General features: G+C 41.2%; 1 protein-coding gene across 6 annotated transcripts in view; it reads left to right on the forward strand.

Moving 5' to 3' along the window:
• Nucleotides 1-26,403, forward strand: part of TLN2 (talin 2) — a 448,850-nt gene that overhangs the window by 186,395 nt on the left and 236,052 nt on the right. For all 6 annotated transcript variants that reach the window (XM_060151222.1, XM_060151260.1, XM_060151243.1 and 3 more), the window contains exon 3: nt 2,972-3,047. The gene's annotated coding sequence lies outside the window, so the exon portion shown is untranslated. The remainder of the gene's footprint in view (nt 1-2,971; nt 3,048-26,403) is intronic.

Genomic DNA, 26,403 nt, shown 5'->3' on the forward strand with positions numbered 1-26,403 from the left:
GAAGGAGCCTTCAGGAGATGAAGGGAGATTAATTAGATTTGTATTTGACATCCAACACACCTCTAAAAGGGATTTGTATATTTGTGGCTTTGTAGCCAGGTTTGTAATTATGGTATTATGAGGATTCGTGTATTAATATGGAACTTCTGAACCTTTAAAAATAGGGCAAGGAGAAAAGTAAATTTGTTTGCTGGAGATAAATTGAACATAATGGGCCCATTATGGGAATACATTTCGATATTTTCAAGTCTTAAGTAGAATAAAAAAAGCTCTTCATATAGAAATATAACCCAATAAAAATAAATCTGCAAAGTGGTTAAAACATGATAATGGAGACTATTTTTACCATAGAAGTGGCCCATCTGGACAAATATGTCCCTTTTGTTTTTATTCTTATTCAAATAGCCTTTTCATCAGTTCTCATATAAGTCAGGAACAAACCCCCCTGCCTCTTGAAGTCCTATTTTTGCCCTCGTTGTACTAGTTCTGAGCTACTTGCTTCAGTTCCTTCGCTGTAGGTCATAAATAATACATGACATTGTATACGATAAATCTTCATTCATGTGATTACAAGATTTACTGTTGTGTTTTCAGATGGAGTGGGATGATTGAGAAGGTGGAAAATAAAAAGCAACACTGTATTACATGGTGTGCCTTTGGTCACAAATAACAAACTCACTTGAGCTAGCTTAAGTAAAAAAAAAAGAGATTTATAATAAGGATACAGGTGTGTCTTAGGAACTTAAAGGCAAGGACGAAGGGGCCCTCAGGAATGAACAGGAACCAGAGAGGAGGAAGGGACCTCTCTAATCAGTGTTCACAGCGAGCACACGTGTGACACAAATGTCACTAAAGGAGGAGAGAGAAGGTGACAGAAGGGAAGTAGAAATCCATGCAGTGTGTTACTTTACACTCCAGCATGGGATTAAAAAGCAGCTCCACTGTGTTCTTTGGAAAAATAATTCATGCTCGTTATATGAAATTCAAACAGTACAAAAAAAGCAAAAAATTTTTAAAAATTTGGATAGCCAGGGGCAGCCATAACTATCTTAACAAACATCCTTCTAGGCATGTATAAGGACATCCAGCAACAGACGTGCACACGCAGAAATGATATCATACTTTGTGTGGTCATTTACCTGTTTTATTCACAGGTAAAACAGGTCATTTACCTGTTTTATTCATTTACCTGTTTTACTCACTGGTATGATATTCTCATATCAGTAAATATTAATAAAAACTTGTTTACTTGACCTCATCTATTTGTGGACCTTTAGAGTATTTACTCCCCACTCCCTGCCCCCAATGATTATAAACATGCTATGTCTATCCATTTTTCCACTTTCACAATAATCTACTTTGAGTAAATTCTTAGAGAAGGATTGCTGTATCACAGTGTGTGGCATTTTACATGCTGACATAGTTGCCAAAGAGGCTACATCACGAGCTAGGCCCATAACAACAGCTACTGTCAGTCTGGGCATTGTTACCAACCTGATAGGTAAAAAATAAGAGCTAGGTTTTCTAAAGTTGTATTTTTCCATTGTTAGTATAGTTGAGTATCTTTTCATATGTTTATTACTATTCTATTCTCGTGGGAAGTTCATTAATTTGCTTTGTCCATTTTGAGGTGGAGTATTAATTTCCTTACTCACTTTTTTTTTTTTTTTTTTTGTGGTACACGGGCCTCTCACTGTTGTGGCCTCTCCCATTGCGGAGCACAGGCTCTGGATGCGCAGGCTCAGCGGCCGTGGCTCACGGGCCCAGCCGCTCCGCGGCATGTGGGATCTTCCCGGACCGGGGCACGAACCCGTGTCCCCTGCATCGGCAGGCGGACTCTCAACCACTGCACCATCAGGGAAGCCCCTTACTCACTTTTAAGACATTTTCGCATAAGGATAGCAACCTTTCATATGTCTCTTGTATGAATATTCTACTTAGTTTCTTATTTTATCTTTTGACCAAAGTTTCTAGATTTGTTTGTTCTTTGTTTTTATTTTTGATTTGTTTTTGCCTTTCGTGTATTTGAGATTTTAAAAATGTTGTCAGCCAAATGTCTCAGTCCTGGAGTTTCACATTTTGATGTCATGTTTAAAAAGGCCTTTCCTATTTCTGTATTATAAAACTATTCATCTGTATATTTTTCTAGTACTCAATTGATTCTATTTTGAGTTTATTCTCTTTAAGTAGAGAGAGAGTGCTAGATTTTCCCCTCCTCCTAAATAGCTAACCATCATCATTTATTAACTAGTCTCACATACCTACCCAGATTAGATTACATGTACTTGGTCTGTTTCCTATGAATACTTGGTTCTATAGCTGTGTGTTTATTGTTTCATTGGTTCATATATATGTTGTTAGTCAGACCATTGTTTAGTTGTGGCTGGCCCATTTTGTTTGCTTCTACAATTATGGTGCTTCTCTGCTTCAAATTGGGTTTTCACGAATAAGCTGCTAAATGCTTAGTTATCAGTGCCTCAGAAAACTGTGAACGAGATGGGAACAGTTGAAACAAGAAGGGACCACTTCACTGATGGGTTATAGCAACTAAGGAGGAAAAAAGTGAATAAGGCAAGAGCTCATGGATGCTGATTTTTAGAAAGAATCAGAGTGCAGTGCCAGTGATTTTTGTTTTAAATATAGGTGGGGGCAGGAAGGAGGATGTATATATTTCAGCTTTGTTTAAATTCAAAGCCTTTAAGCATTCCTATCACAGGGAAGAGAATAATGTGGTTTTGCTTCAACTGTAACATAATTTTGGTTTTCAAAATAAGTGTCTTGGGACCTCAATTCCCTGTTGGTGAAGAAAATTCCCAGCCCATGTGTTGCAGCGGAAATTCATTGTTTCCTGAGTTATTTCCTTTCACGCTTAGTGTGAGGGAAATGACCAAACGTATAGATTGAGATTTTTTTTTTGAAAACTGATGTGTGTAACATTACTTGATTCTGATGATTTTTATTATTGTTATAGGTATCGCTGCTGAAGTCTTCTCAGATGCTTCAGGATATCTTCAGGGAAATCGACTCTACATAAACTGAGAATTTAGGTGAGTCCTTTAAAAAAAAACGTTATTATCCATTGGCCACCCTCTTGCATTGGTAAATTTTACAGAGCGTTAAAACATTGTCACTTCACACTGTCTTGTTTGATTTTTTTACCACAGTTCTGTGAGACAGGAGTGTGGCTGCCTGGTGTTATTACCTCCATTGCTGTGTGATTTTTTCCACCTGGTCGTTTGGTGGGGGAGGGAGGGGAGGGCCTAGAAGAGGGGATGAGTAGCTGTTTTTTACCTTATTGCGTGAATTCTCATTCATTCCATATGTTTGCCTCATAATTTTTGGGGTGGGGAGGGAAGTGCTAGATGAGGAATTAATGTAGAAACTTCCAGTAATCTTTGTCCTAAAACCATTTGGTAGTTCCTGGAGCTCTTCCAGGGATGATACACAATTGCTAACGCGTGAGATGAAGTAAACTTTGGTTACAGATTATTGGTTTGCCCCGTCTGGTTGTCCTGGTTGTGGCTGCCTGCACCCAAGTAGTGTGTGTGAAGTGCTCTGGGCAGAGACAAAAGGCACTCTTCTGCAGGTCTTGGCTGTGCCTCAGTTAAAGTCTGACAGGTTAAAAAGAATTGGTTCATGCTCCTACCCTCCAAAACCATATCATGGCGCACCAGACGTATCAGTTCTGTTCTTGACCAGCTGTGCAAGTGGGGACAGGTTAATCTCTGCCAGTCTCCAAGTCCTTATCTGTAAAATGTAAGAGGTTGGCCCAGCCATGTCATTCCCACACTTTCAGGTTTTGTGGAATAGAGATAAAACATTTAGGACCAGTATTTTACTAGATATTTTGGGCTGTACGTAAACAAAGTTGGTAATTGTTGAAGCTGGATAGTGCATGAGAGTTCTCTATTTATATGGTAATCTCTCTATTTTGTGTTTAGGATTTTTCATAAAGATTTTTTTTAAAAAAAGTTTGGCCAAAAAGTTCGTTCCGGTTTTTCCGTAACATCTTACAGAAAAAACCGGAACGAACTTTTTGGCCAGCCTAATAATTACCGTGTACTAACATCATTTCACGTAAGAAGAAACATTTCAGTACTAAAAATGTAAGAATGTCGTGAATTTGTCTTTCGATTGTATGTGTTTAGCGTTGTGAAAAACTCTTCATTTCCTTCCTCTTGTTGCTCTGGTGACCACTGAACTGTTAGCCATGAACTAGCGCTGGCCTGGGGACTGGTGTTTGGGAAATATTGGGGTGCATGACTGATAAGGGCTCCTCTACCTCTAAAACGGTGTCATTCCTGCTTCGGAAAAATATACTCTAGTTATACATTGGTTATTTCCAAAAAATGCTGTGACAGCTGGCATGGTTGAACACAGAGAAGTCAGAAGTCAAACAAAAGACAAGGGATTGTTATGCTGGAAAACCCAAATAAAAATGGCTCATCCATGTGAGCGTTAAATTTAGCTGTGAGCCACCTTGCAGTCAGTGTAAAAATGAAACTTGACAGTGTGTTGAGCTGTCTGATAAAAACATACAGAATCCTCCCTTCATACCACTGTGGTCAGCCTCTGGCCAGGTGGTGTTTGGCAGCTTAGTGTCTGTCTGCCATGTGGGGATGCTGAGAGCTAGGGGTGAGAAGGGCTGAATGTCTAACTCTGGACACAATTGGAAATGCCAAGTGTGAGGAGTGCAGAGATGGGTAGGGGTCAAGTACATGGTCGAGAGTTACGAGCTGAGGGCAGTGGGATCAGATATATACAGGATAGGAAAGAGTAAAGGAGCTGTCCTGCCCTGGAATCTTCTGGATGTCTGGGCATGGACGTTGTCTTTTGAGGATCTGCAGACAGCACTAGGTGGGCCAGTCTAGCTAAAGGGCCTAGACACAGTGGACAGCAAAAACACGTCAGATGTATACCTTTCCCATAGATTTCAGATTTCAGATCCAAAAACAGCATACCAAGTGTATTCTTATGCCATGGGTCTATAGAGAATGGATGAGTATGCTTCCTGTTTACTTCTCCTTGGAGTGTGGGGATGTGTTGGAGGGGTAGGATGGGTAGAGGACAGAGGCAATAATGGACTGAATTATTAGGACAGTGAAATACCGTGAGGAAGGAGGAGCCAACCGTCCCACATAGTTTAAGATGCCTGCCTAACCCTGCCTGCTTCAAAAGTTCTGTGAAGTTAACCATGGTCTTTGTTGATTGCAGCATGGTGGTTCAGTCCTTTTGAACTCCTCCCTCAGTGATGTCCGGCTTTTCTGTGTTCTAACATTCCTATTTTCTGGGAAACTTCAATGAAATTTGACAGACTTAGCAGTTGTTTTCCCTTCTGTCAACCCAACACTTTTTTTTTTTAACACAATTTCATATTGTATTCCCAAAGTATAATTTCCTCTTTACTCATATTTCCACGTATTTTTTTAAAAACATCTTTATTGGAGTATAATTGCTTTACAATGGTGTGTTAGTTTCTGCTGTATAACAAAGTGAATCAGCTATATGTATACATATATCCCCATATCTCCTCCCTCTTGCGTCTCCCTCCTACCCTCCCTATCCCACCCCTCTAGGTGGTCACAGAGCACCTAGCTGATCTCCCTGTGCTATGCGGCTGCTTCCCACTAGCTATCTATTTTACATTTGTTAGTGTATATATGTCCATGCCACTCTCTCACTTTGTCCCAGCTTACCCTTTCCCCTCCCCATGTCCTCAAGTCCATTCTCTAGTAGGTCTGCGTCTTTATTCCTGTCCTGCCCCTAGGTTCTTCATGACCGTTTTTTTTTTTTTTAAGATTCCATATATATGTATTAGCATACGGTATTTGTTTTTGTCTTTCTGACTTACTTCACTCTGTATGACAGACTCTAGGTCCATCCACCTCACTACAAATAACTCAATTTCATTTCTTTTTACAGCTGAGTAATATTCCATTGTATATATGTGCCACATCTTCTTTATCTGTTCATCTGTGGATGGACACTTAGGTTGCTTCCATGTCCTGGCTATTGTAAATAGAGCTGCAGTGAACATTGTGGTACATGACTCTTTTTGAATTATGGTTTTCTCGGGGTATATGCCCAGTAGTGGGATTGCTGGGTCATATGGTAGTTCTATTTGTAGTTTTTTAAGGAACCTCCGTACTGTTCTCCACAGTGACTGTATCAATTTACATTCCCACCAACAGTGTAAGAGGGTTCCCTTTTCTCCACACCCTCTCCAGCATTTATTGTTTCTAGATTTTTTGGTGATGGCCATTCTGACTGATGTGAGATGATATCTCATTGTAGTTTTGATTTGCATTTCTCTAATGATTAATGATGTTGAGCATTCTTTCATGTGTTTGTTGGCAGTCTGTATATCTTCTTTGGAGAAATGTCTATCTAGGTCTTCTGCCCATTGTTGGATTGGGTTGTTTGTTGTTTTGATATTGAGCTGCATGAGCTGCTTGCATACTTTGGAGATTAACCCTTTGTCACTTGCTTCATTTGCAAATATCTTCTCCCATTCAGAGGGCTGTCTTTTCATCTTGTTTATGGTTGCCTTTGCTGCCAACACTCCGTTTACTGCCTGATTTGTATGCCTCAGTTGGGTTGCTTCCACCCTAGGGATATTTATTTCACTGCCTTTTTGTTTGTTTTTGGAAAAGCTATATCAAACAACAGTGATGACAACAACAGAAACATTTATCTTAAATGTATAGGAATATGAGAGATGATCTGAAATGTTGACGTTTCTGGAAGTGCCTAAAGTCATGAATAAATGCTCGAGGAACTTTTATTTTGACATAAACTAGAGGAAGTAGAATTGCTTTAAGGGATCTGGGCCAGTCCAAGTCTGAATAAAATTTTAAGAAATGAACAATGTAATCAATCAGTCACGTTCTGAGCCTCTCAGAAGGCCGGACCATACTGGGTGAGATGTTGTAGGGATGAGCAATTAAGAATGTGAGACAGCCATGCTTCTCAGGAATAAACATGATGCTTTAAAGCATTGCAAGCATGTGAGGGAGATGAGAGAGACTGATGGAGGGGAGCATATGATAAACGATTTGTTTAGTGTTTAACTTAATGACTCATGGTATATTCCAGATTTGATCCTAGATGCAATAATGTGAACTTATCTCCATTTTCCCTGCAGGCTGGTAAGAAAAATATTTTAAAACCGATTTTAAATGAAAAACATTATTTTTGGCCCTCTGGGAATTTTTAGTTCCCAGTGTTGTTTAGGGAGGGTATTGAATCTGTAACATTCAAGGCAGGATCTACATAGCTATTTGTTACTCTGTATCTGTAACTTAAATGTTATATGATGTCAGAAAAGATAAGTTGTTCCTGTGCTTGCTTTTCTTCATTAAAAATGTAATCTGTTATGCACTTTTGTCTTCCTGCCATCCTCCATTAGCTGGATTCCCTGGGTTACTCTGCTTGTGGACTGTAGGCATTGCCACTTGCCACCCACTGTGGGCTCCCTGAGTGGCTGGGAGTCCTAATTAGCACCATCTCACTGATCAGGGTTTCCAGACATGTGCTGGGGTCCTTCCTCTGCAGTCTGTACTCGGTAAATGTTTCAGAACAACAACAATAACCATTTCCAGATTGTTTTTCGTAATTAAATTTAATCCATGGGTGTTGTAGAATGTGCTGTTTCTTAAGCTTTTTGCCTAATTATGCTCATCAGTTAATTTCTTTCAAAGTTAAAAAGCCCTCCTGGAGAACTCAAGATTTGAGCCTTTGCTGTGTAAGAATTGATTGGATTTCATGGACTCAAAGGCTCTGGAATACTTGTGCCTATAGAATATGTGTCTTGAAAAATGACTCTTTTTTTTAGCTGTGAAGCCCCATATTCTGAAGATCTAAAATGACCATCAAAGCCTTTCTATTCCGTTTACAACAAGCTGTCCGGAATTGGACAGCTTTCCAGAACTGTAAAATGACTTGTGCACTTGTAGAGTTTAAACATGACTTTACTAAGATTAAAATAAAGTAAACAAACTGTGAGGCCAGCTGCAGTCTTCTCCACATACCACTATCAGGCCCAGTAGAAGCTGAGAAAAATCCTACTGCTGTGATCTAAACAATGACCTTATAGAGGATCTTTCATTAACCAAAAATAAATAAATAAATAAAAAATTAAGTAATGCATACAAATGGCTAAAAATAGAAAATGCTACAGAGAAGCTTCTAGTGGAAAGGAACAAGTATCTTACGCTCTTTCTTCCTTCCCTTATTAGCCTTACTTCTTAGAAGCAACCACTTTTTTCCCCCTGTGGATCATTTCTGCTGCCTTTTTGGTGATTTCCACATGTATAAATATTATGCTTACAGCACCATTTCTCCCTTTATCAGTTTTAAAAGCAGTTCTTTGGTGTCTTGTGATCGCCATTAGCTCGCTCTGACCATCCCCATCTCCCTTCCTCCCTACGTCTGATTCATGCTTTTAATCCTCCCTCTGTACCCTCGGATGACACATGCAGCCTCTTCTATTCTTATTCTGTCTCCTAGAGGCACTATTTCTTGTCTGCCATCCTCCCCCACCCAACCTTTCCATTTTGGGCAGCTGTACCTTTGAATTTTATATGCTCGGAGTTGGTAATAATTCTCTTCTGTTCTTTATTCACAGTAAGGCCTTCCATGATTTACCTATAACTCAATTCCGAATGTTAAAACCAAGAAGCAGCCTTTACTCTGTTATAATTAGGTGGCTGCTGTTCCCATGGCAGCCAGATTATGTGGTGGGGTTATATTCCTTCCTCTCTAAACCTGACGTCCTCATACCTAGACCCCTCCACGGAGCACGTGTGAGTGGGTTCTCCCTTTCACACGACACCAGCTGTCTTGAATGCAGCCTCAAGTTTCTTTCCAAGACCCTGCCTTCCCATCCCTCCTGGGAACCCACTTTATTTTTGGAGATCTCACTCACACAGACCCCCCACTCCTCAGCCAGAACAGATCTCTCTGTGTGCCGCCTGCCTCTAAGCTGGTGCTGATGGCCAGGAGAAGTTTGTTACTGCTGTTGGAAAAGTAGTTTCAGGCTCTGGTGTCTCTGAACGGGCAGTAGCCTGGGCTTTGTCATTAGCCACCATTTAATGAGGAGCTGAAGTGTTAGGCACCTCGGTACTAGAGGCCTGGTGTCTGTGGAAATCCTCACATCAGCCCCATGGAACAGATGTTCCCCTTGACATTTCGTATACCATGAAGTTGAGACTGTGAATGAAAGACCTCCAAGGTCTCCACTGGGAAGTGCTTCTTAGGTCCTGGCACAGGCTAGGGGCATGGTGCCAGCTATAGTTTTATAGGTTAGAAAAGACTTGTCTCTGTGATGTCTTGCATGCTTTCCTCAACAAACCTCTGTCTTCCCTCCAGAAAATCCTGCTGCTCTAGGAAAACCAGCTCTGCTTTACTTTCCAGCCTAACCCTTGTGGGTGCATTGTGTGGCCAGGGGCTCCTTATGCAGAATGACTGGAAATGGGAATGTGCTTCCCTACTTAACGTTCTCTTTGTGAATTTGGAGTGAGAAAGAGGGCTTCATACTCAATCCTGCTGGTAAACTGGAAGTGTGCTTTGTCAACAGGGGTTGTTGATCTAAGGGTTTTCTTAGAGCCTCAAGTATATATCTGTGAGTCAGGTGCGCTTGATTGTCTTAATATAAGGTATGTTTTGGTAGTTATTTTAGAAAGATTGGAGAGACAATCACGTTGTACTTTGAACACACTTTATTTTCTCTCAGAATGCCGTGGTCTTCATAAATCTTCTGGTATAACTGTATTTAGTGAATGACTATTATGATAATGACCAGATAGATGGCAGCTGGGTCCCTCACACAGTGTTGGCATTCTCCCTTCTCTGGGCTGCTTGCTTTTCCTCAGTAAGCAGACCCCAGGTGAAGCCTTATCAGTGGAACCAGCAGTCTGTCTACCGTCAACCACGGAGCTGGTCGTCTGCTTTCTATGTCATAGCCCATTGAGGTGTCGGTGGCTGTGGATGGAGTTCCTCCCTGTTCCCTCTGTTAGGTCAAGGTGATGGCACTGACATGGGCTACTCAGTGCAGGCTTATTCTCCAAACATCTTGACCTATTATATTTATGCCCCCAGATAAGTATTGAACGAAAGGGATGTCTTTAGAGCTGTGCCTCGTTTATTTATAGAGGAGATATCTGAGCTTAGTGAAATCGAGACTGAATGGATGGCGGTCAAAATTTACCTTGTTGCAGTGATGACCAAAGGTGAATTTCCACATTTAAATTAGATAGTGATACGCAGTCCAAGATTACCCTACCACCGTCTTGCAGTGATTAACTCTGACTTTGCAATTTGTTATTTTTCTATCGATTGATTGACTGTCAGGGTTGGAAAGAGTGCTAAGCAGAGTTGTAATCTGTATGAGACAATTTTGGTTCCATTAGACAAAGATCACTGATCTTCGCAGTTGTATAGTCAAATGATACTTGGGCGAAGGTGGTTTTTGGGGAAAAAAATCTGCTGGGACAATTGAAATCTTGGTCAAAGTTTTATTCCATGCCTAGAAACGTAGTTTCTAGAAGACTGGGATAGAACCCACCCCTTCATCAAGAGAAGGAAATAAGTGACATTTAAGAAGTCTTTTTTACTACCTGATTCTAAACATTCCCCAAGTATGTTATATCAGTCTTCCGTTTGTTTACCTCTGAGGAGTAAAGAATGACTCAATGTCCACTGCAGGACAACTTTCGGCTCCAGGCATCTGGGTCACACAGGATTCTCAGTTCCTTTTGCTGTCCCTTTGGAGAGTTTAACGCAGGCCTGGGGGACAAGCTGTGTGGAGTGAGGCTCTCGTCCTCTCTGGTGGTCACTGTTCACAGAAACTTACATTCAGAGGAAATGCTTTCAATACGCTGACCTAGGAAGGACAGAAATAAAAATCGGCCCTGGAGCATGTAATGACATTGTCATGTTTGGGCTGCAGGTTTCTGGGAAGAACGAAATGAAGAGGCATCTGTGACAAATGTGCAGGCAAAGAGAGTCAGTTCAGAGAAAGAAGTAGCTATCTCTCGTAGGGTAGAGTAGGCTTCCAAGAGAAAGGAGAATTTATTTCTGGGTTAATTGGTGTACGTTTTGCTGCGCATAGTGGAAAAGACTATAAACTGCGGTGGGTTAAACAAGATAGAAATTTATTTTCTCTCACCTAGAATGAAAGTCTGAGGTGGGCCGGGCAGCTCACAGAGCTTGGGCTCCTTCCAGGATGCGTAAAATTTGACACCTTACGTGGGGGCCAGCTTTGCACTCAGCATTCAAGGCAAAAATCCTTCATAGGCTAACTTGCTCTAGAACATCCATTGGGAAGATGCCACCTTAGACACCAGAATCCTAGTGCCCGGTCAGTCCAACACAGCTCACAGGCTTTTCTCCCAGTATTGGAAGAGCTTGCAGCTAAGTAGTTGGCTCCTGTGTTTAAGGGCGTGTTGTAAACAATAGAATTACTCTGAGCATCCAGATAGGACCCCAAGAGGCATTTAGAAACTGAACAAGCCCAGGGAACTGTAAATTCTTACATCCCTCCCCTGGTCATTCTGGGGCTTATGTGCTCACTGAGGGGAATGGGAACGGAATTGCCTGCCAGATTGATTTACTCATACCTTTTTATTATGGAAACTTCCAAACCTATCCAAAAGTGAAGAGAAACTGTATAGTGAACTATGTGCCCGTCACTCTCATTCAATGATGATTAATTCTTATCTGGTCTAACATGACATATACCTCCTGTCTCTCACCAGTTACTTCGAAGCACGTCTTTGCCACTTTATTTTTTTCCTGTCAGTATTTCAGTATATGTCCCTAAAAGATAGGACTTAAAAACAAATCTATGAAACTGTATCACACCAAAAACATGAAAATTACTAATATTTCCTTAATATCATTAAATATCAAATTAATGTTTAAATTGCCTCAACTGTCTTTTTTTAAAAATTTCTTTGAATCAGGATCCAAATAAGGTTTATACATTACGATTGATTGACATGTTTCTAATCCCCTTTTAATTTATAGGTTACCCTTCCATCTCCCCCCACCCCTGCCCCACCCCTTGTGATTTATTTAAGAAACTATGTTGTTTGTCCTTGACAGCAGAGATTCTCCAGTGGCCGTGATCCTTTTCTGCCTTCATTTGGCACCATCTAGAGACAATTCTTGATGTCACGGCTGGGGGGCGCTACTAACATCTGGTGGGTAGAGGGCAAGGATGCTGCTAAATAACCTACAGTACACAGGACAGCCCCTCACAACAAAGGATTATCTGGCTCAAAATGTCATTAGTGCTGAGGTTGAGAAACTATGCTGTAAAATTTCCACAGTCTGGAGTTTGGTGATTGCTTCCCCATGTTGCCATTTAACATGTTCCTCTGTTCCCCGAGTTTTCTATTAAATCTCGAGTTTTGGTCAGCTTCATATATGGGCTTTTTTCTGTTTGGCAAGACTATATCATAGGTAGGCTGTGTATTTTCATTGAGATACATAGTAAATGGTGGTCTCTTTTTGGGATACGGTTGGTCATTGATTACTATTGCCTATGTCTTTTAATTCATTAGTGATTGCAAAATAGTGATATGCCAATTCTATCCTTCCTCCTTTGTTTATATACGAGAATACTTTATAAAAAGAAATTTAGGGAATTCCCTGGCGGTCTAGTGGTTAAGACTTGGCACTTTCACTGCCGGGACCCGGGTTCAGTCCCTGGTCAGGGAACTAAGATCTCGTAAGCAGCGTGGCTTGACCAAAAAATAGGTAGGTAGGTAGGTAGGTAGGTAGGTAGATAGATAGAAATTTAATCGCAACTATTTGTTTACTCTGACATTCACGTAGGAATGTCAGGATAAATGCTTGATACTTTGCCTTTATTTTCAAAGCAATGAGTTCTCTAGCAGCAGCATCTAAAAGTGAACAGAGGGTTTTTTCTTGGCTTGTTTTTTTTCTTTCTTTAGTATAAATGTAACTGATGTGTTTCAATTTAATATTCTTCTTGATACTCATCTTGTCCCATATTTGACCAGTGGAAACTAATTACCAAGTCCTTTTGACATAACTTGTACTTTTGTATTTTTGTGTTCTTTCTGGTATGACAAAAATGTTACTGGTTTGTCTTATCCATTTTGTACTCCAGACTTGGATGCACTGCTTCTCTAAGGAGCCCTGCTTCCTTAAGTATTTAGAAGGTACAATGTAGAAACTAGGAATATTTATTACTACTGGATTTATTGTTATTCCTGGATCCATTCAGTGCTGAACTAGGGAACAGGTATGGATGAATGTGTGTATATGTGTATATTTGTGTACAGAGATAAAACTCATTAATTCTTACTAATACATCCAAGTGAAATGCAGGTATACAGGGTTTTTACTTAGCTTTATCAACTTTATATCTATATTCTTTCATCCACCCAGATTTCCAGTTCACTAATAGTGCTATGTTTTTTCATCTGCTTTACCTCATGCTACATACACAACAGAGTGTTTTAAAGACATTTAGAATAGCTCTTCTCTGTCATTGTGCCACCAACTGGATACATAGTTAGGTTCATTGGTTTCATTTTAGTTTTTGCTTTTAAGAAGTTTCAATTTCAATTTAGATAATTTTGCACAACACGGTCAAGGTTTCCAAGTCTCATCCATAACATAAGGTTATATATTCAGAGGTGTTTGCTTTTGCCTCAGTCCCCTTTCCATTCCCTCACCATATGTAGCAATTGAAAAAGATAGGGTTTCTCCTTGCACCCTTGAAAAGAAGATATATCATCAAATGGTTGCATGTTTTCATATTTATATCTCACCCCCGTCTGAGGTAAATGATAGTATGCAACGCACATTTCCTCCACCTTGTTTTTTTCATTTGATCTATCCTGGCTTTTGTACTGTGGTGGTCATAGTGATGAAATTCACCCCTTGGCACAGCTGCCCATCGGTCATTGTGTGGATGGGGTTGAACTTTTTCACCCTGCCTTACTGGTGGACATTGGGGTATTTCTCATCTTTTACTATTACAAACAGTACTGTGGAGAATACCTTTGGGTACTTTTTAAATGACTTTTCTTTTTTAACCTCATGGAAGTTAAATGTGTATGATCTGACTCTTTTTAAGAAGAGAGAGAAAGGTGGCTAAAAGCTATTGGGGGGAGGGACTTCCCTGGCGGTCCAGTGGTTAAGACTTCGCCTTCCAATGCAGGGGGTGTGGGTTTGATCCGCAGGGGGAGCTAAGATCCCACATGCCTCATGGCCAAAAAACCCAAAACATAAAACAAAAGCAATATTGTAACAAATTCAATAAAGACTTTAAAAAATGGTCCACATCAAACAGAATAAATAAATAAATAAAATAAAAGCTATTGTGGGGGAATTCCCTGATGGTTCAGTGGTCAGGACTCGGCACTTTCACCACCCTGGCCTGGGTTCAATCCCCGGTCAGGGAACTAAGATCCCGCAGGCCATGCGGCATGGCCAAAAATTAAAAAAAAAAAAAAAAGTCTTCATTTATATGTCTTCAAATAAAAGAAAAAAAGGCTTAGGAAGGTCGGTTAAATCCAGGTTTCCATGACCTGCATTGTCAGGCCAAGAGCTATGACTTCTACACCCCAGGTTAGGAGTTGGCAATCATTTATAGTAAAGGACTAGGCTGTAAATATTTTATGCTACCATCTCTGTTGGAACTACTCAACTCTGCTGGTGGAGTGCAAAAAGCAGCCATAGACAATTCATAAATAAATGAGTGTTCCAATAAAAGTAGATTTATGGACACTGAAATTTGAGTTTCACAATTTTCATGTGTCATGACGTATAATTCATTTTTCGTTTTTTAATTTTTTTCAACCATTTAAAAATGTAAAAGCCATTCTTTGTGGGCCATAGTTTGCAAACCTTTGCTCTGGGCATTTGGGAGCCATAGGAAGTTCTCAAACACAGTAGGACCTGCTCGAAAGGATTATCAACAGTGGACTTAAAGAGGGCTTGGTCAGAGGGAAGGAACTCAGGTCTGGGAGGCCGTTGATGGTCAAGTGTGGATGTAGTTGGAAGGTAGCTACGAGAGTAGAAGTGGATTTCTTCTCCTTTTTTCTTTGTAACTTGAGATTGGAGAATTACTGGGATGTGTGGATGCATTATATTATTTGATATGAAATTATAGTTACTTTTAAAAGCTGTGCTCTGTAATTTGTCACAGGTTATATACAAAGAGAGCGCCAAACCCATCATCCCGTATTATGTGGACTTGGGCAAAATTGCCTCATTCTTTGCCTCTTCTTCCTCCGCCCACCCTCATCCCCCCATCAAGAAACCAAACATTGAGCCCAATTCAGCAGTGAACATTTTGTAACAGCTGTCTTGTACATCTTCTTTCCTACGACATTTGTAGGCTGACCATTGAGAAAACAGTATTTTGTTTGTGGGAGGAAAATCAAAGATGACATAAATGAAAAATGCATTTTCATATAATGGAAATTATCAGAGCAACTTTTAAAAGGTCACTGCAGGTTAAAGCAGACAAGAAGGAGCTGAATATATTAGAAAGTAGGTCAAGTTATCTCATGTTTATGAATGAGGTGAATTACAGTGTAGGTTTAGGTTTATAGAATGGTGTGATACTGTGGTGTGTAAGAATTACCCTGGCCCAAGTGATATTATATCAAAATATAATGAAAGTAAATTGAGTTTGTTTCTTTATCCCTTGTGGCTAAGTGTTTTATACTTAATATTTTACGAATTTAATAAAGTAGTAGAAGTGATGAGCTTCTTGTCGTTGCTCACATCTCCTGTATTAGATACAGAATCGACTCTAGGAAGTTAAAGCTGAAGTAGGTTTAATCCAGGAGCTGAGTGTTTCCAGAATGCTTGGAACATTTGGAGGAATCAGCTGTAGGCTAAGCCTCCAGGATACACCCCACCCCACCTTCAGAATCATTATCTCCTGCCGGAATCTGGAAAGCTGCCCTGGCTGCTGCTGTGGGAAGGTCTTGAATGAGGGACACAGTAAGTACTGGCTGAGCAGTTAAGTACTCAAATGAGCAGCTAGCTCCTGCTCTACGCCTCCTGTGAAAAGAAATGGCCTCTGGGGATGCCCACGCACTCCGCCTCTTTTCCCCATGACTCAGTTCCAAAGGAAAGTCTCCCGTGAGCCCGTCTGATTGACAGAGTCTATGGGACGTTGGGCACCATAGCGGCGAAAGAGCCTGGATATTATGTAATGTTCGGCTTTGCAGCCTTTCCATACTACAAAGTGAGCCAATCGCTGTATTTGCCACGGTTTCCAACTGCAGGAAATGCCTCTTCAGATGCATGTGCTACCACAATTAGGTGTTCAAAGAACAGAATATCAGAATTTCCCTTCCTTGCATACGTGCGGTACGTTTACATAGACTTGCATAGTGGTAATAGTAATCGGTGTCACTAGTGTTACACCAGTGTTTCTAGTTATTAGTATTATTAGTAGTGTAAGTAGTGTTGCTGATGACTGAGAGAGGCAACATTTGCCATTTCATCAAGATTTTTTTTTAGGTTGGAATTATTTTGAGTAATACTAGGAAAGGAACAGCTGTGGTTCCACGGTGAAAAGCTCAGTGATGGTGGAGTCCAGGCCTAGAGGACAGTATTTCATTTTCCTTATGAAGGACGGTGGGTAAGGTATTGTCCTGGGCATCCATTAGGTAAGCATTTGTTGCTCTAACCTGAATACAATAAGGTCAGTGATACAGGGTTTGTTCGCCATGGTTCTGCCGGCTAGCTTCCTCACTACCAGATTCTTCTGTGAGCGTTTTTAAGGGGACACTCTCTTTTTCCTTCTGGATAGGAACAGTCATTCATAAGTGAGTAACTAGAAATGGTACTTGAAAAAGAAGGTTACTGATTTTGAAGTTGGGCAGATACGGGTCCAAGTCCTATTTCTGCCACTTACTAGATTTACAAATGGGGGGTGGGGATTGACCTTTCTGTACCTATTTCTTCTGCTGTGTAGAATGGAGTTAATAGTACCCTCCTCGTAGTGTTTGAACAGATAGATACTGTTCAGCACAGGTCTGGCCCACAGCCAGCGTTCTGTGGTGGGCTGTGGCTGTTGGTGTGGTGGCATCACTGTCACCAGCAGTGACTGGAGGGTCCTCAGCTCTCTCTCCTGATGAACTGTCCCTCTGGTTACTTGTATCTCTTCACAGCAGTAATTGTCTCACCTGTCCTGTGATCTTGGGTACCATGGATGTTGCTTCCTGTTTGTGCTTGTGGGCCTTCTCCTGCCTTTCAGGTGCCCTTGGATTCCTCTTAGACTGTCTCTCCTCTCTGGGAAAGATCTCCGTGAATGCTTAATAGGCACCAGAGCCGTCCTGGGGTCACTGGAAGTCACAGTGGCTTTTTATATGTCATCCAGACATCAAGAGCTCCTTCCGAGGCTGGAAAGGCTGGCGGTGGCCTGCCCACAGCCCCCCTCCTTCTTAATTAGATTACTGGTTCCATTTCAGTGATGGTTTTCAGCTAAACTGGCCATAATTCGGTTGCCTTTGTTTTCTTTCTCTTGACTCCACTTCTCCTTTGACTCCCAGCAGTACCTAAATTCAAGTGGGGGATCCTACTTGGGACCATATTAGCCTCTATTTTAGCAAAGCTTCCAGAATGGCCATATCTTAGTAGAGTTTTAGAGGAAATATAAGGAATAATAAATGAAAGATCATTCCACACCACTGTGTGTCACGTGAGTTTCTATAGATGTTCCTCATTTGGTTTTTGGTTGTCATTTGGTCTTTATTTCTTACGGTTTATTTGACCCCTCTGTGGAGCAGACTTGACCCCACCCCCCGGCCCTTGCTTTTGTGTGTGGTGTGTGTGTGGTGTGTATCTGTGTCTGTCTGTCCCTGGGCAGGCCCACTGCCCCACTGTTTTTGAGTTTGCTCTCAGCATAACACAGGCAGTGTGCCCCACACATTAGATACAGCGGCATCGAGTTATAGTGTGGCAGTGATAGAGGGAACCACTTTGTACTTGACTATGAGCAAGCGTGTTTCCTTTCTTCCACTTTAATATCTAACCTTAAGGACCTTGACCTTGAGCTGCTCATTACTTTGTGCAGACCCTCTCTGACATTTTTAAGCTTTTGCCAAGGGTTTTAGTCCCATGCCTAATACTTTTGTGTATCTGAAGATGTGAGTTTGTGTTAGATAGTAAGTTGGTCTACCCTCCCCCTATCTAAATGACTCATTCATTCAGTAAACATTCGTTGACCATCTGCAAAGTGCTAGGCATTCTGCTGGATGTTGGGAGCAGTACTGTCAGCAGGGTGAAAATGGAAAATGTAATATAACTGGTGCAGAGGATTTAAGATAGAGATGATAGGTAGATCCTTAATGTCTAGTAAGAGGCTTAGACTCTTCCTAAAAACAGGGGGAATCCATTAAAGAGTTTAAGCTGAGTGGGATCTTTAGGACGTGGAGTATGTGTTCAGGAGCAGTAAGAATAGAAGTGGGGAGCCCAGTTAGGGCGCTTTTGCAGTAATTTGGGCAGGAGATGATGGTATCCTAGAGTAGGAGAAGAGGACAGACTTGAGAGATACTTAGGAGCTGAACTGGTCAGTTGTCAGGTGACTGGATATGAGAGCACAGGAGAGGGTCCTGTCAAGGATGATTCTTTCATTTCTGACTTTGACAGTGGATGGTTGTTGGTGCCACTGAGATCAGGAACACAGAAAGGCGAGCAGGTTTGGGGGGTGTGGCAGGGGAGGGGTGATTTCTTTTGGTAGTAACATGAATTTGATATGCATGTGAAAGATCGCGGGGAAATGTGGTGCAGTCATGGATGAGGAGGGAGGCCTGGCCTCTCTCTCTGCAGATCTGGTGAATGCAAGTCCTGAGGGCAGTTGAGATCCACCAGGCGAGGGTGTGGAGGAAGAGGAGGGAGGGGAACAGAGACTAGGAGAGAACTCAAGGGCCAAGAGGTTTAAGCAAGGAAGAGAGCCTCCAGAGGAGACGGAGAAGGAGGAGGTCAGAGTTGGGGGAGTCCGCTAGGGTATCCACTGGTGTCTGGCGCTGTGCAGATCGGCAGACTGGAAAGGGAAGGCCTGTGTTATCAGCAGGGAAGAGACGTGAAGAACCTTGGCCAGAACAGGTTCCAGTGGAGTGCTGGGTAGAAGCCAGATGAGGAAGAAGAAGATGAGGAATTAGAGGTCTGTCAGTGTAGAGACCCCTTGCAGGAACTGTGGCTGGCAGGGGAGGACAGAGGCAGTGCAGGAAGGAGCCTGGAGGGTTTGTGGGCTTGCAGTGGGGGGTTTTCTTTGCTTTAGAGGTGGAGGGAGAGTTAGTAGAGAGGAATGCTCCTTCTGTGCTTCCTTCCTTTTCAAGCTTACTGCTTTGGTATGCACCCTTTAAAAAAAAATACTTTGGGGCTTCCCTGGTGGCACAGTGGTTGAGAGTCCGCCTGCCGATGCAGGGGACACACGGGTTCGTGCCCCGGTCTGGGAAGATCCCACATGCCGCGGAGCGGCTGGGCCCATGAGCCATGGCCGCTGAGCCTGCATGTCTGGAGCCTGTGCTCCGCAACGGGAGAGGCCACAACAGTGAGAGGCCCGTGTACCGCAATAAATAAATAAATAAAAATACTTTGTGATTTTTTAGAAACAGTCACAAACTTACAGAAACGTTTGAAAGTAAAGCGCAAGGAATGGTTCCCTGAACCATTTGATTGTAAGTTGCTGACCTAATGCAGGGTCACCCCCAATTACTTTTATTTGAGCAGGTATTTCCTAGAAAAGGACATCCTAACCACAGTACAATCATCAAAATTGCTGCCATCTAATCCTCAGACGCCATTCAAGTTACACCAGATGTCCCATTCATGTTCTTTATAGCAAGAGGACCAAATTCAGAATCATTTATTGTGATCACCACATCTTTTGTCTTCTTTAGTTTCGATGGTCCGTGAGTCTCTCCTGGACTTTCGTGACTGTGACCCTTTGGAAGATTACTTTGTAGCTTATCTCTCAGTTTGATTTGTGTCTTACCTCATGATTAAATCGAAGTTTTGCCTCTTTGGCAAGAATATCACAGGAATAATGCTGTTCTTTTTTCATCCTATCATGTGGTGCACAATCTAGCTTTGTCCCGTTACTGATGATGTTCACGTCGTCACGTGATTGAGGTTGTGTCTGCCGGGTTTTACTTCTGTAAAGGTTTTTTTTTAGTTGTTGTTGTTTTGTTTTTCTTTCTGTTCTAATGAATAGATACTTTGTAGGGAGATACTTGAAAACTATGTAGCTATCCCATTTCTCATCAAACTTTCATTTTATTTATTTGTATTGGTGTGGACTCATGTTTTCATATTTTATTCAGCAAGCCATAATCTGTAACTATTATTTTCATGTTCACGTTGTTCTTGATGTGGCCGGTGGGAGCCCGTCCAAACTTGTTCCTATGTCCTTTTGACACATCATCATTCTTTGCACAGTTCTTTACTTTCTGACACAAAAAGATGTGCTAGGTTTATCTCATACTTCCTGTTCCCCAGCCCTAGAGCCAGCCTTTTCTCCAAGGAGCTCTGGTAGCTTTTATTAGAGAAAGGTGATTTGAAGCCAAGATCTGGGCACTGAGTGTGCTGTTTGCTATTGGGGTTTCATTCATCCCAAGCCTTCTCAGTGGGCAGAGCTGGGGAAAACATTTGATTCTTGTTATTCACAGTAATTGTGGTGTATTAAGCTGGAGTGAACACAGAAGTGACAAATACTGAACCATTGCTCCTTGGGTAAATACAGAGTTAGGTTCTTGCCAGCCTCTAGTCACAACATTTTTGTTAACTAATCAATATGTAACCTTGTATTCTGTGTGTTTCTATTTAAAGACAACATTTAATATATATTGTTGATTCGTTATCATTGAACTCTTGGCCAACAGCAATTAACTCATGCCTGAATGAAGCTTATCTAATGTGTGCATTTTCCCCATAAGGCACATTGCAGCATCCCTGTACTTAGGAACACTAAACAGCACTTACTACACTTGGGGCCATTTTAAACGGTGACATCACCAAGCAGCCACAAAAAATGCGAAAAACATGGCACTAAACAGACCACAATAAGGACACATTTACAGTGTGAGAGCTGAAACAAGAAGGCAAAGCATTCCCTTCTTGGACCTCAGCTAGGAAAATGTATGTCACTCTGCAGGTGTCTGGGAATAACCAGGAAAACGCTACAAGTATTAAGTTCTGGGTTACAAACAAATTTTAGTGAGTAGGTGAATTCAGAAATACAGAATCAGTAGATATGTGAGGATTAACTGTATGTCTCTCTCTCTCTCTCTCTCTCTCTCTCTCTATATATATATATATATACATACACACACACACACATTGCCACTACTACATCTTTGTGTGTGTGTAACTGTCTGTGTCTGTCTACCTATCTATCTTGAAAACCGTGAATTGACACTTGGGCTTTAAATTCCAGCTTGACACCATGGGGTTCCTTCTAGTTTTTTTTTTTGTTCTGGGCCACCATGGCACCGCCTCCCATACCCATTACTGGCATCTACTTTGTTCTTTCCCACCTAAAGACTTTAAGGTTGAATTTTTCAGGAAGGAAAGGGTGAGGGGTATGATTACATCTTATGATCACATGTATATTCTGCCACTTTAAGATAGGCTGGTATTGAATGAAATAATGCCATTTGCTGCAACATGGATGGATCTAGAAATTATCATATAAGTGAAATAAGTCAGACAAAGAAAGATAAATATCGTATGATGTCACTCAGGTGGAATTTAATTTAAAAGAAAGTAGGAAAAGAAACAAATGAACTTATTTACAAAACAGAAACAGACCTACAGGTATGGAAAACAAACTTACGGTTACCAAAAGGGAAACTTGGTTGGTGGGGGGATAAATCGGAAGCTTGGGATGAATACGCATACACTACTATATTTAAGATAGAGAACCAACAAGGACCTACTATATATCACTGGGAACTCTACTCAGTATTCTGCGATAACCTGTATGAAAAAAGAATCTGGGGGCTTCCCTGGTGGCGCAGTGGTTGAGAGTCTGCCTGCCGATGCAGGGGACGCGGGTTCGTGCCCCGGTCCGGGAAGATCCCACATGCCGCGGAGCGGCTGGGCCCGTGAGCCATGGCCGCTGCGGCTGCGCGTCCGGAGCCTGTGCTCCGCAACGGGAGAGGCCACAACAGTGAGAGGCCCGCGTACCGCAAAAAAAAAAAAAAAAAAAAAAAAGAATCTGAAAAAGGGTGAATATATGTGTATGTATAACTGAATCACTTTGCTATACACCTGAAACTAATACAACATTGTACATCAACTATATGCCAATAAAAAAAGATAGGCTGATATTAAAATATTTATAAAGCCCCTTGTTTTCTCATGATTTGAAATAATGCAAGTATCATCCAATTTAAGAACAAATTAAAATTTCAAAGCTGGTAAGTCACAGGAATTGAAAACTGACTGTATGCTATTGATTTATGGCAGCGCCATGCCATCTGGTAAACAGAGCACCCACTGTTCGTTCTTAGATCAGGTGTGAATGGTGGAGGTCGCCAATTGTGCCAGACCCTCAGGAGTATGTCCCTGCCTGGTCGACTTGCCCTCTGGGAGCTGTGTGCCTTCCTCAATGAACGTTGAGTCCCCGGAGGGCACGGGCCAGGTCTGAATTACTCATCATTGTGTCACCAGAGCCTGGCATATGAAGTGAGTGGTGAACGTTTGTGCGTATTTGATCACATCCCACCAAGAGCCTGCCCACTGTAATGCTCTTGCCTCCTTTTCTTCAGTCTCTCTGCCGTATTTCTCTCCTTCCTACAAGAAGCCTTCCACACCTTCACTAACCAGAGGGATCATTCTTTTTTTTTTTTTAAATAAATTTACTTGTATATTTTTATTTTTGGCTGCATTGGGTCTTTGTTGCTGTGTGCAGGCTTTCTCTAGTTGCGGTGAGCTGGGGCTTCTCATTGCGGTGGTTTCTCTTGTGGAGCACGGGCTCCAGGCACGCAGACTTCAGTAGTTGTGGCGCACGGGCTTAGTTGTTCTGCGTCATGTGGGATCTTCCCAGACCAGGCCTCGAACTCGTGTCCCCCGCATTGGCAGGCGGATTCTTAACCACTGTGCCACCAGGGAAGCCCCATGAGGGATCATTCTTGAAGGAGTTTCTGAAGGCTCTGGAGAGTTTCTATAACCTAGTAGCTAAGCATCAGCTTTGGGGTCAAGCAGGGCTGCATTGGATTCCTAGCTCTACCACTTACTAGCTACATGCGTAGATGCGAGTAGCGAAAATTTCCCCAATCTGTTTAATAATCTGTAAAATGGAGTTGTGCAATGCCTGCCTCACATGATTCTGGAGAGAATAAAAATGAGGCAGCGTTCTGGGAGGACTTGACACAGCGGCTGCACTTAGTGTTAGCAAAGATGGTGGTGGTGAATAGTTCATGACACACTCAGTGCCTGTCAATCTCTTTTCTGGAGCATAGGTCCTTTCCCCAACTTGATGATAAACTCCAAATTGGGGTAGAGATCCTCCTTTTGTTTCCTACTTCTTGTTTGTATCTAACTACCACCTAACTCCCTACCACCACCCACTCCCAACCCCAGCAGTGTGCTGTGCACTCAGTAGGTATTAAAAATCTGATTTGTCATTGAAACAATCCTCCTTCACTCAAAGACCCCTCTACCTGGACTTAATCTCACTAATAGAGCTATCTCCTTTTCTTGTGTCAGTACGGGGGAGATGCTGATTATTTTTTCCAACCTTTCTTCTTTTTTTTGATTATGAATCAATATTCTGTATCACATGGTCGATGTCACGGTCTGCTGCTGCTAGGAAGTACTGTTTTCCTTGCTTTCTCCTTAATGCAGCCACTGTCCTTGGTCCCTGTTGGACTCTTAGGCTCTCCTTAGACAAAGAAGGGGTTGCGCAATTACCCTCTGTTTTTACCCATTAGAGTGATGGCTACAAATGCCAGGAAGTTCTTAAAATACAACACATTGCTGACCTGGTTATCTTCTAGCCCTGGGTCTTTATGGTCAGGCCTTTTAATAATGGGATTGGACTTTGTGACACAGCAGCAGTCAGAGATACAGTGGGTAATGAGTCTGCCTGCTCATGAGATGTTTTTCTTCCTTGCACCAGAAAAGTAAGCCATGTTCCTTGAAATAATACCTTCTCACTGCTTAGCACCGACGTTTGCACTTAATAGGTGACATCTTCTGGGCTGAATTAATCAATATCCACTCTGTCATTGCTGTGCTGATTTTATATTATGTAGAAATGTTGGTATTGTAAGAATTCAGCATTTGTTCTGACTCTTTAGCTCAAAACGATATTCCAGGGCTTCTTACCCAATCTCTTCTTAAAGATTTGAAATCAGTTGTTTCTGAGGTAGAATTGAAAAGAAATATTAGGGACCATTCATAGCTTTGTCAGATAAATAACCGGCATTCAAGAATGTGTAGATGATAGCAGGGGATGCAGGGATACAGGTAGTAGTTAAGAGCTAAAGCTCAGGGCTCAGATTTCTGAGTTCAGATTCTAACTCTGCCACTCATAAGTCTGTGACCATGTATAATTTATTTATCCTCACAGCTGTGTATAGTGTGTATTGCATAGACAATGGATCCTGTGTCCTACAAAACATATGTACAGCTGACATGGAGCAAGTGGAGCTCACACACATTACGGGTAGGAACGTGAAATGGTGCAACCTTTTGGGAAAACAGTCTGGCAGTTTCCTCAACTTCCGTGTCTTACGCTTTTATTTTTAAAATCTAACTCTCTCAATTCCTATAAATTTTATTGTGGTGTATAGTATCAATTATGATCTAACTGTTTTTTAATCAGGTAAACAATTTGCCCGCCATCACATAGCACCTATCATATGTCCCAGCCAAACCTGTCACAGTCAGGACAGCAGACACTTGCGCCTGGTACTAAGAACTTTCTTTATGATAGCCGCAAGTTGGAAACTAACCAAATGTCAATCCACGTGTGAAGAGATCAATAAACGGTGCTATATCCATTTCAGGGAATATGATGCAGCAATAAAAACAAATGAACTATTGGCATATGTAGCAACATGGATGATTCTCAAAATAATTGTGCTGAGTGAACAAAGCCGGACAAAAGAAGAGTACATACTAAATGATTCCTTCTATGGAAAATTCTAGAAAATGCAAACTAATGTATAGTGTGACAGGGTACAGAAGAGTGGTTTTCCAAGGACAGGGAGTTGGGAGGGAGGGATTACTAAAGGGTAGAGGAAAACTTTTGGGAGTAATGAATATGTTAATTATCTTGATGGTCATGTTTCACAGGAATATGCATATATAAACATTTATTTGTATATTTAGAATATGTATATTTTATTGTCTGTCAATGACGCCTTAATAAAAATGTCTTTAAAATATCAGGCCTACTGTATCAAAAAACAATACATTCACTCTGCTGCTATAGAATGACATTTATCAGCTAGCTTAAATGAACATTTGCTAAATTGTTTTATTAGCTATTTTATTTTCTTTTGGAATTTGTAGTGCTTTATTAGACTATTTTTTTGAAACAATATGTCCAAGAAAATTTGAATTAAATGACTTGTCTGTCTTTTGATCAAACCCTCTGTGGCAGGTAAAGGTATTTGCATTGTTGCCTTAACTGTGTAATAGGCCATTATAGCCTCGAAATATTCTAAAATTTTCTGCCCAGACTTTGAATTTTGCCGCTTGGAAATAAAAATAGCCTCTTTTTCTAGTGTTTTCACTCTTTCTTTCCTTTCCTCGCTTTCCTTCTCCTTACCCCAACACCCTACCACCTTTCTGCTCAAAAGAACATTAGCTCCTACATGGTAAAAGGAATGCAGAGGAAGCCTTCTTATTTGACACGTGCAGACTTAAAATTGGTTTGTCAAAATTAGTTTCATTAGACTTATAGTCAGTCATAAAAAGTCAGTTAAAATTGAGGATCATAAATTTTAACCTAAAACATACACATTTAAACTTTGACCTAAAATATATACGTCTGTAATAAACTTCTCTGAATATGGGTCTAATTGGAGTTCTACATCGTTCCATCCTTAATCATTCCCATGTTATGGGTCTATAATTGCTAGTTTTGCGTTCTTTCGAGTGTGAACTTAAAACATATTTGAGAAGTAATATCAATATAGATTCCTTTTATATTAAAAAAAATTCTTCCCATTCATTGACAGTTGTCTGGCCATCATCTAACATGGCAGCAATTTTCTTCTTTAGTGATTCATCAAAATATTCTTCTCAATTTTTGTTCCAACAGCAGCTCTTTCTTTTTGTGCTCATATTTTCTTGGTCCGTATGATATTTAAATATACAAATACATAATAAATACAACTGGCTTGAACAGGTTTAGGAACAAAGTAGTAGACATACTACTCCATG

Source organism: Lagenorhynchus albirostris, chromosome 1, assembly GCF_949774975.1.
Source record: "Lagenorhynchus albirostris chromosome 1, mLagAlb1.1, whole genome shotgun sequence".
In the NCBI taxonomy this organism is placed as follows: Eukaryota; Metazoa; Chordata; class Mammalia; order Artiodactyla; family Delphinidae; genus Lagenorhynchus; species Lagenorhynchus albirostris.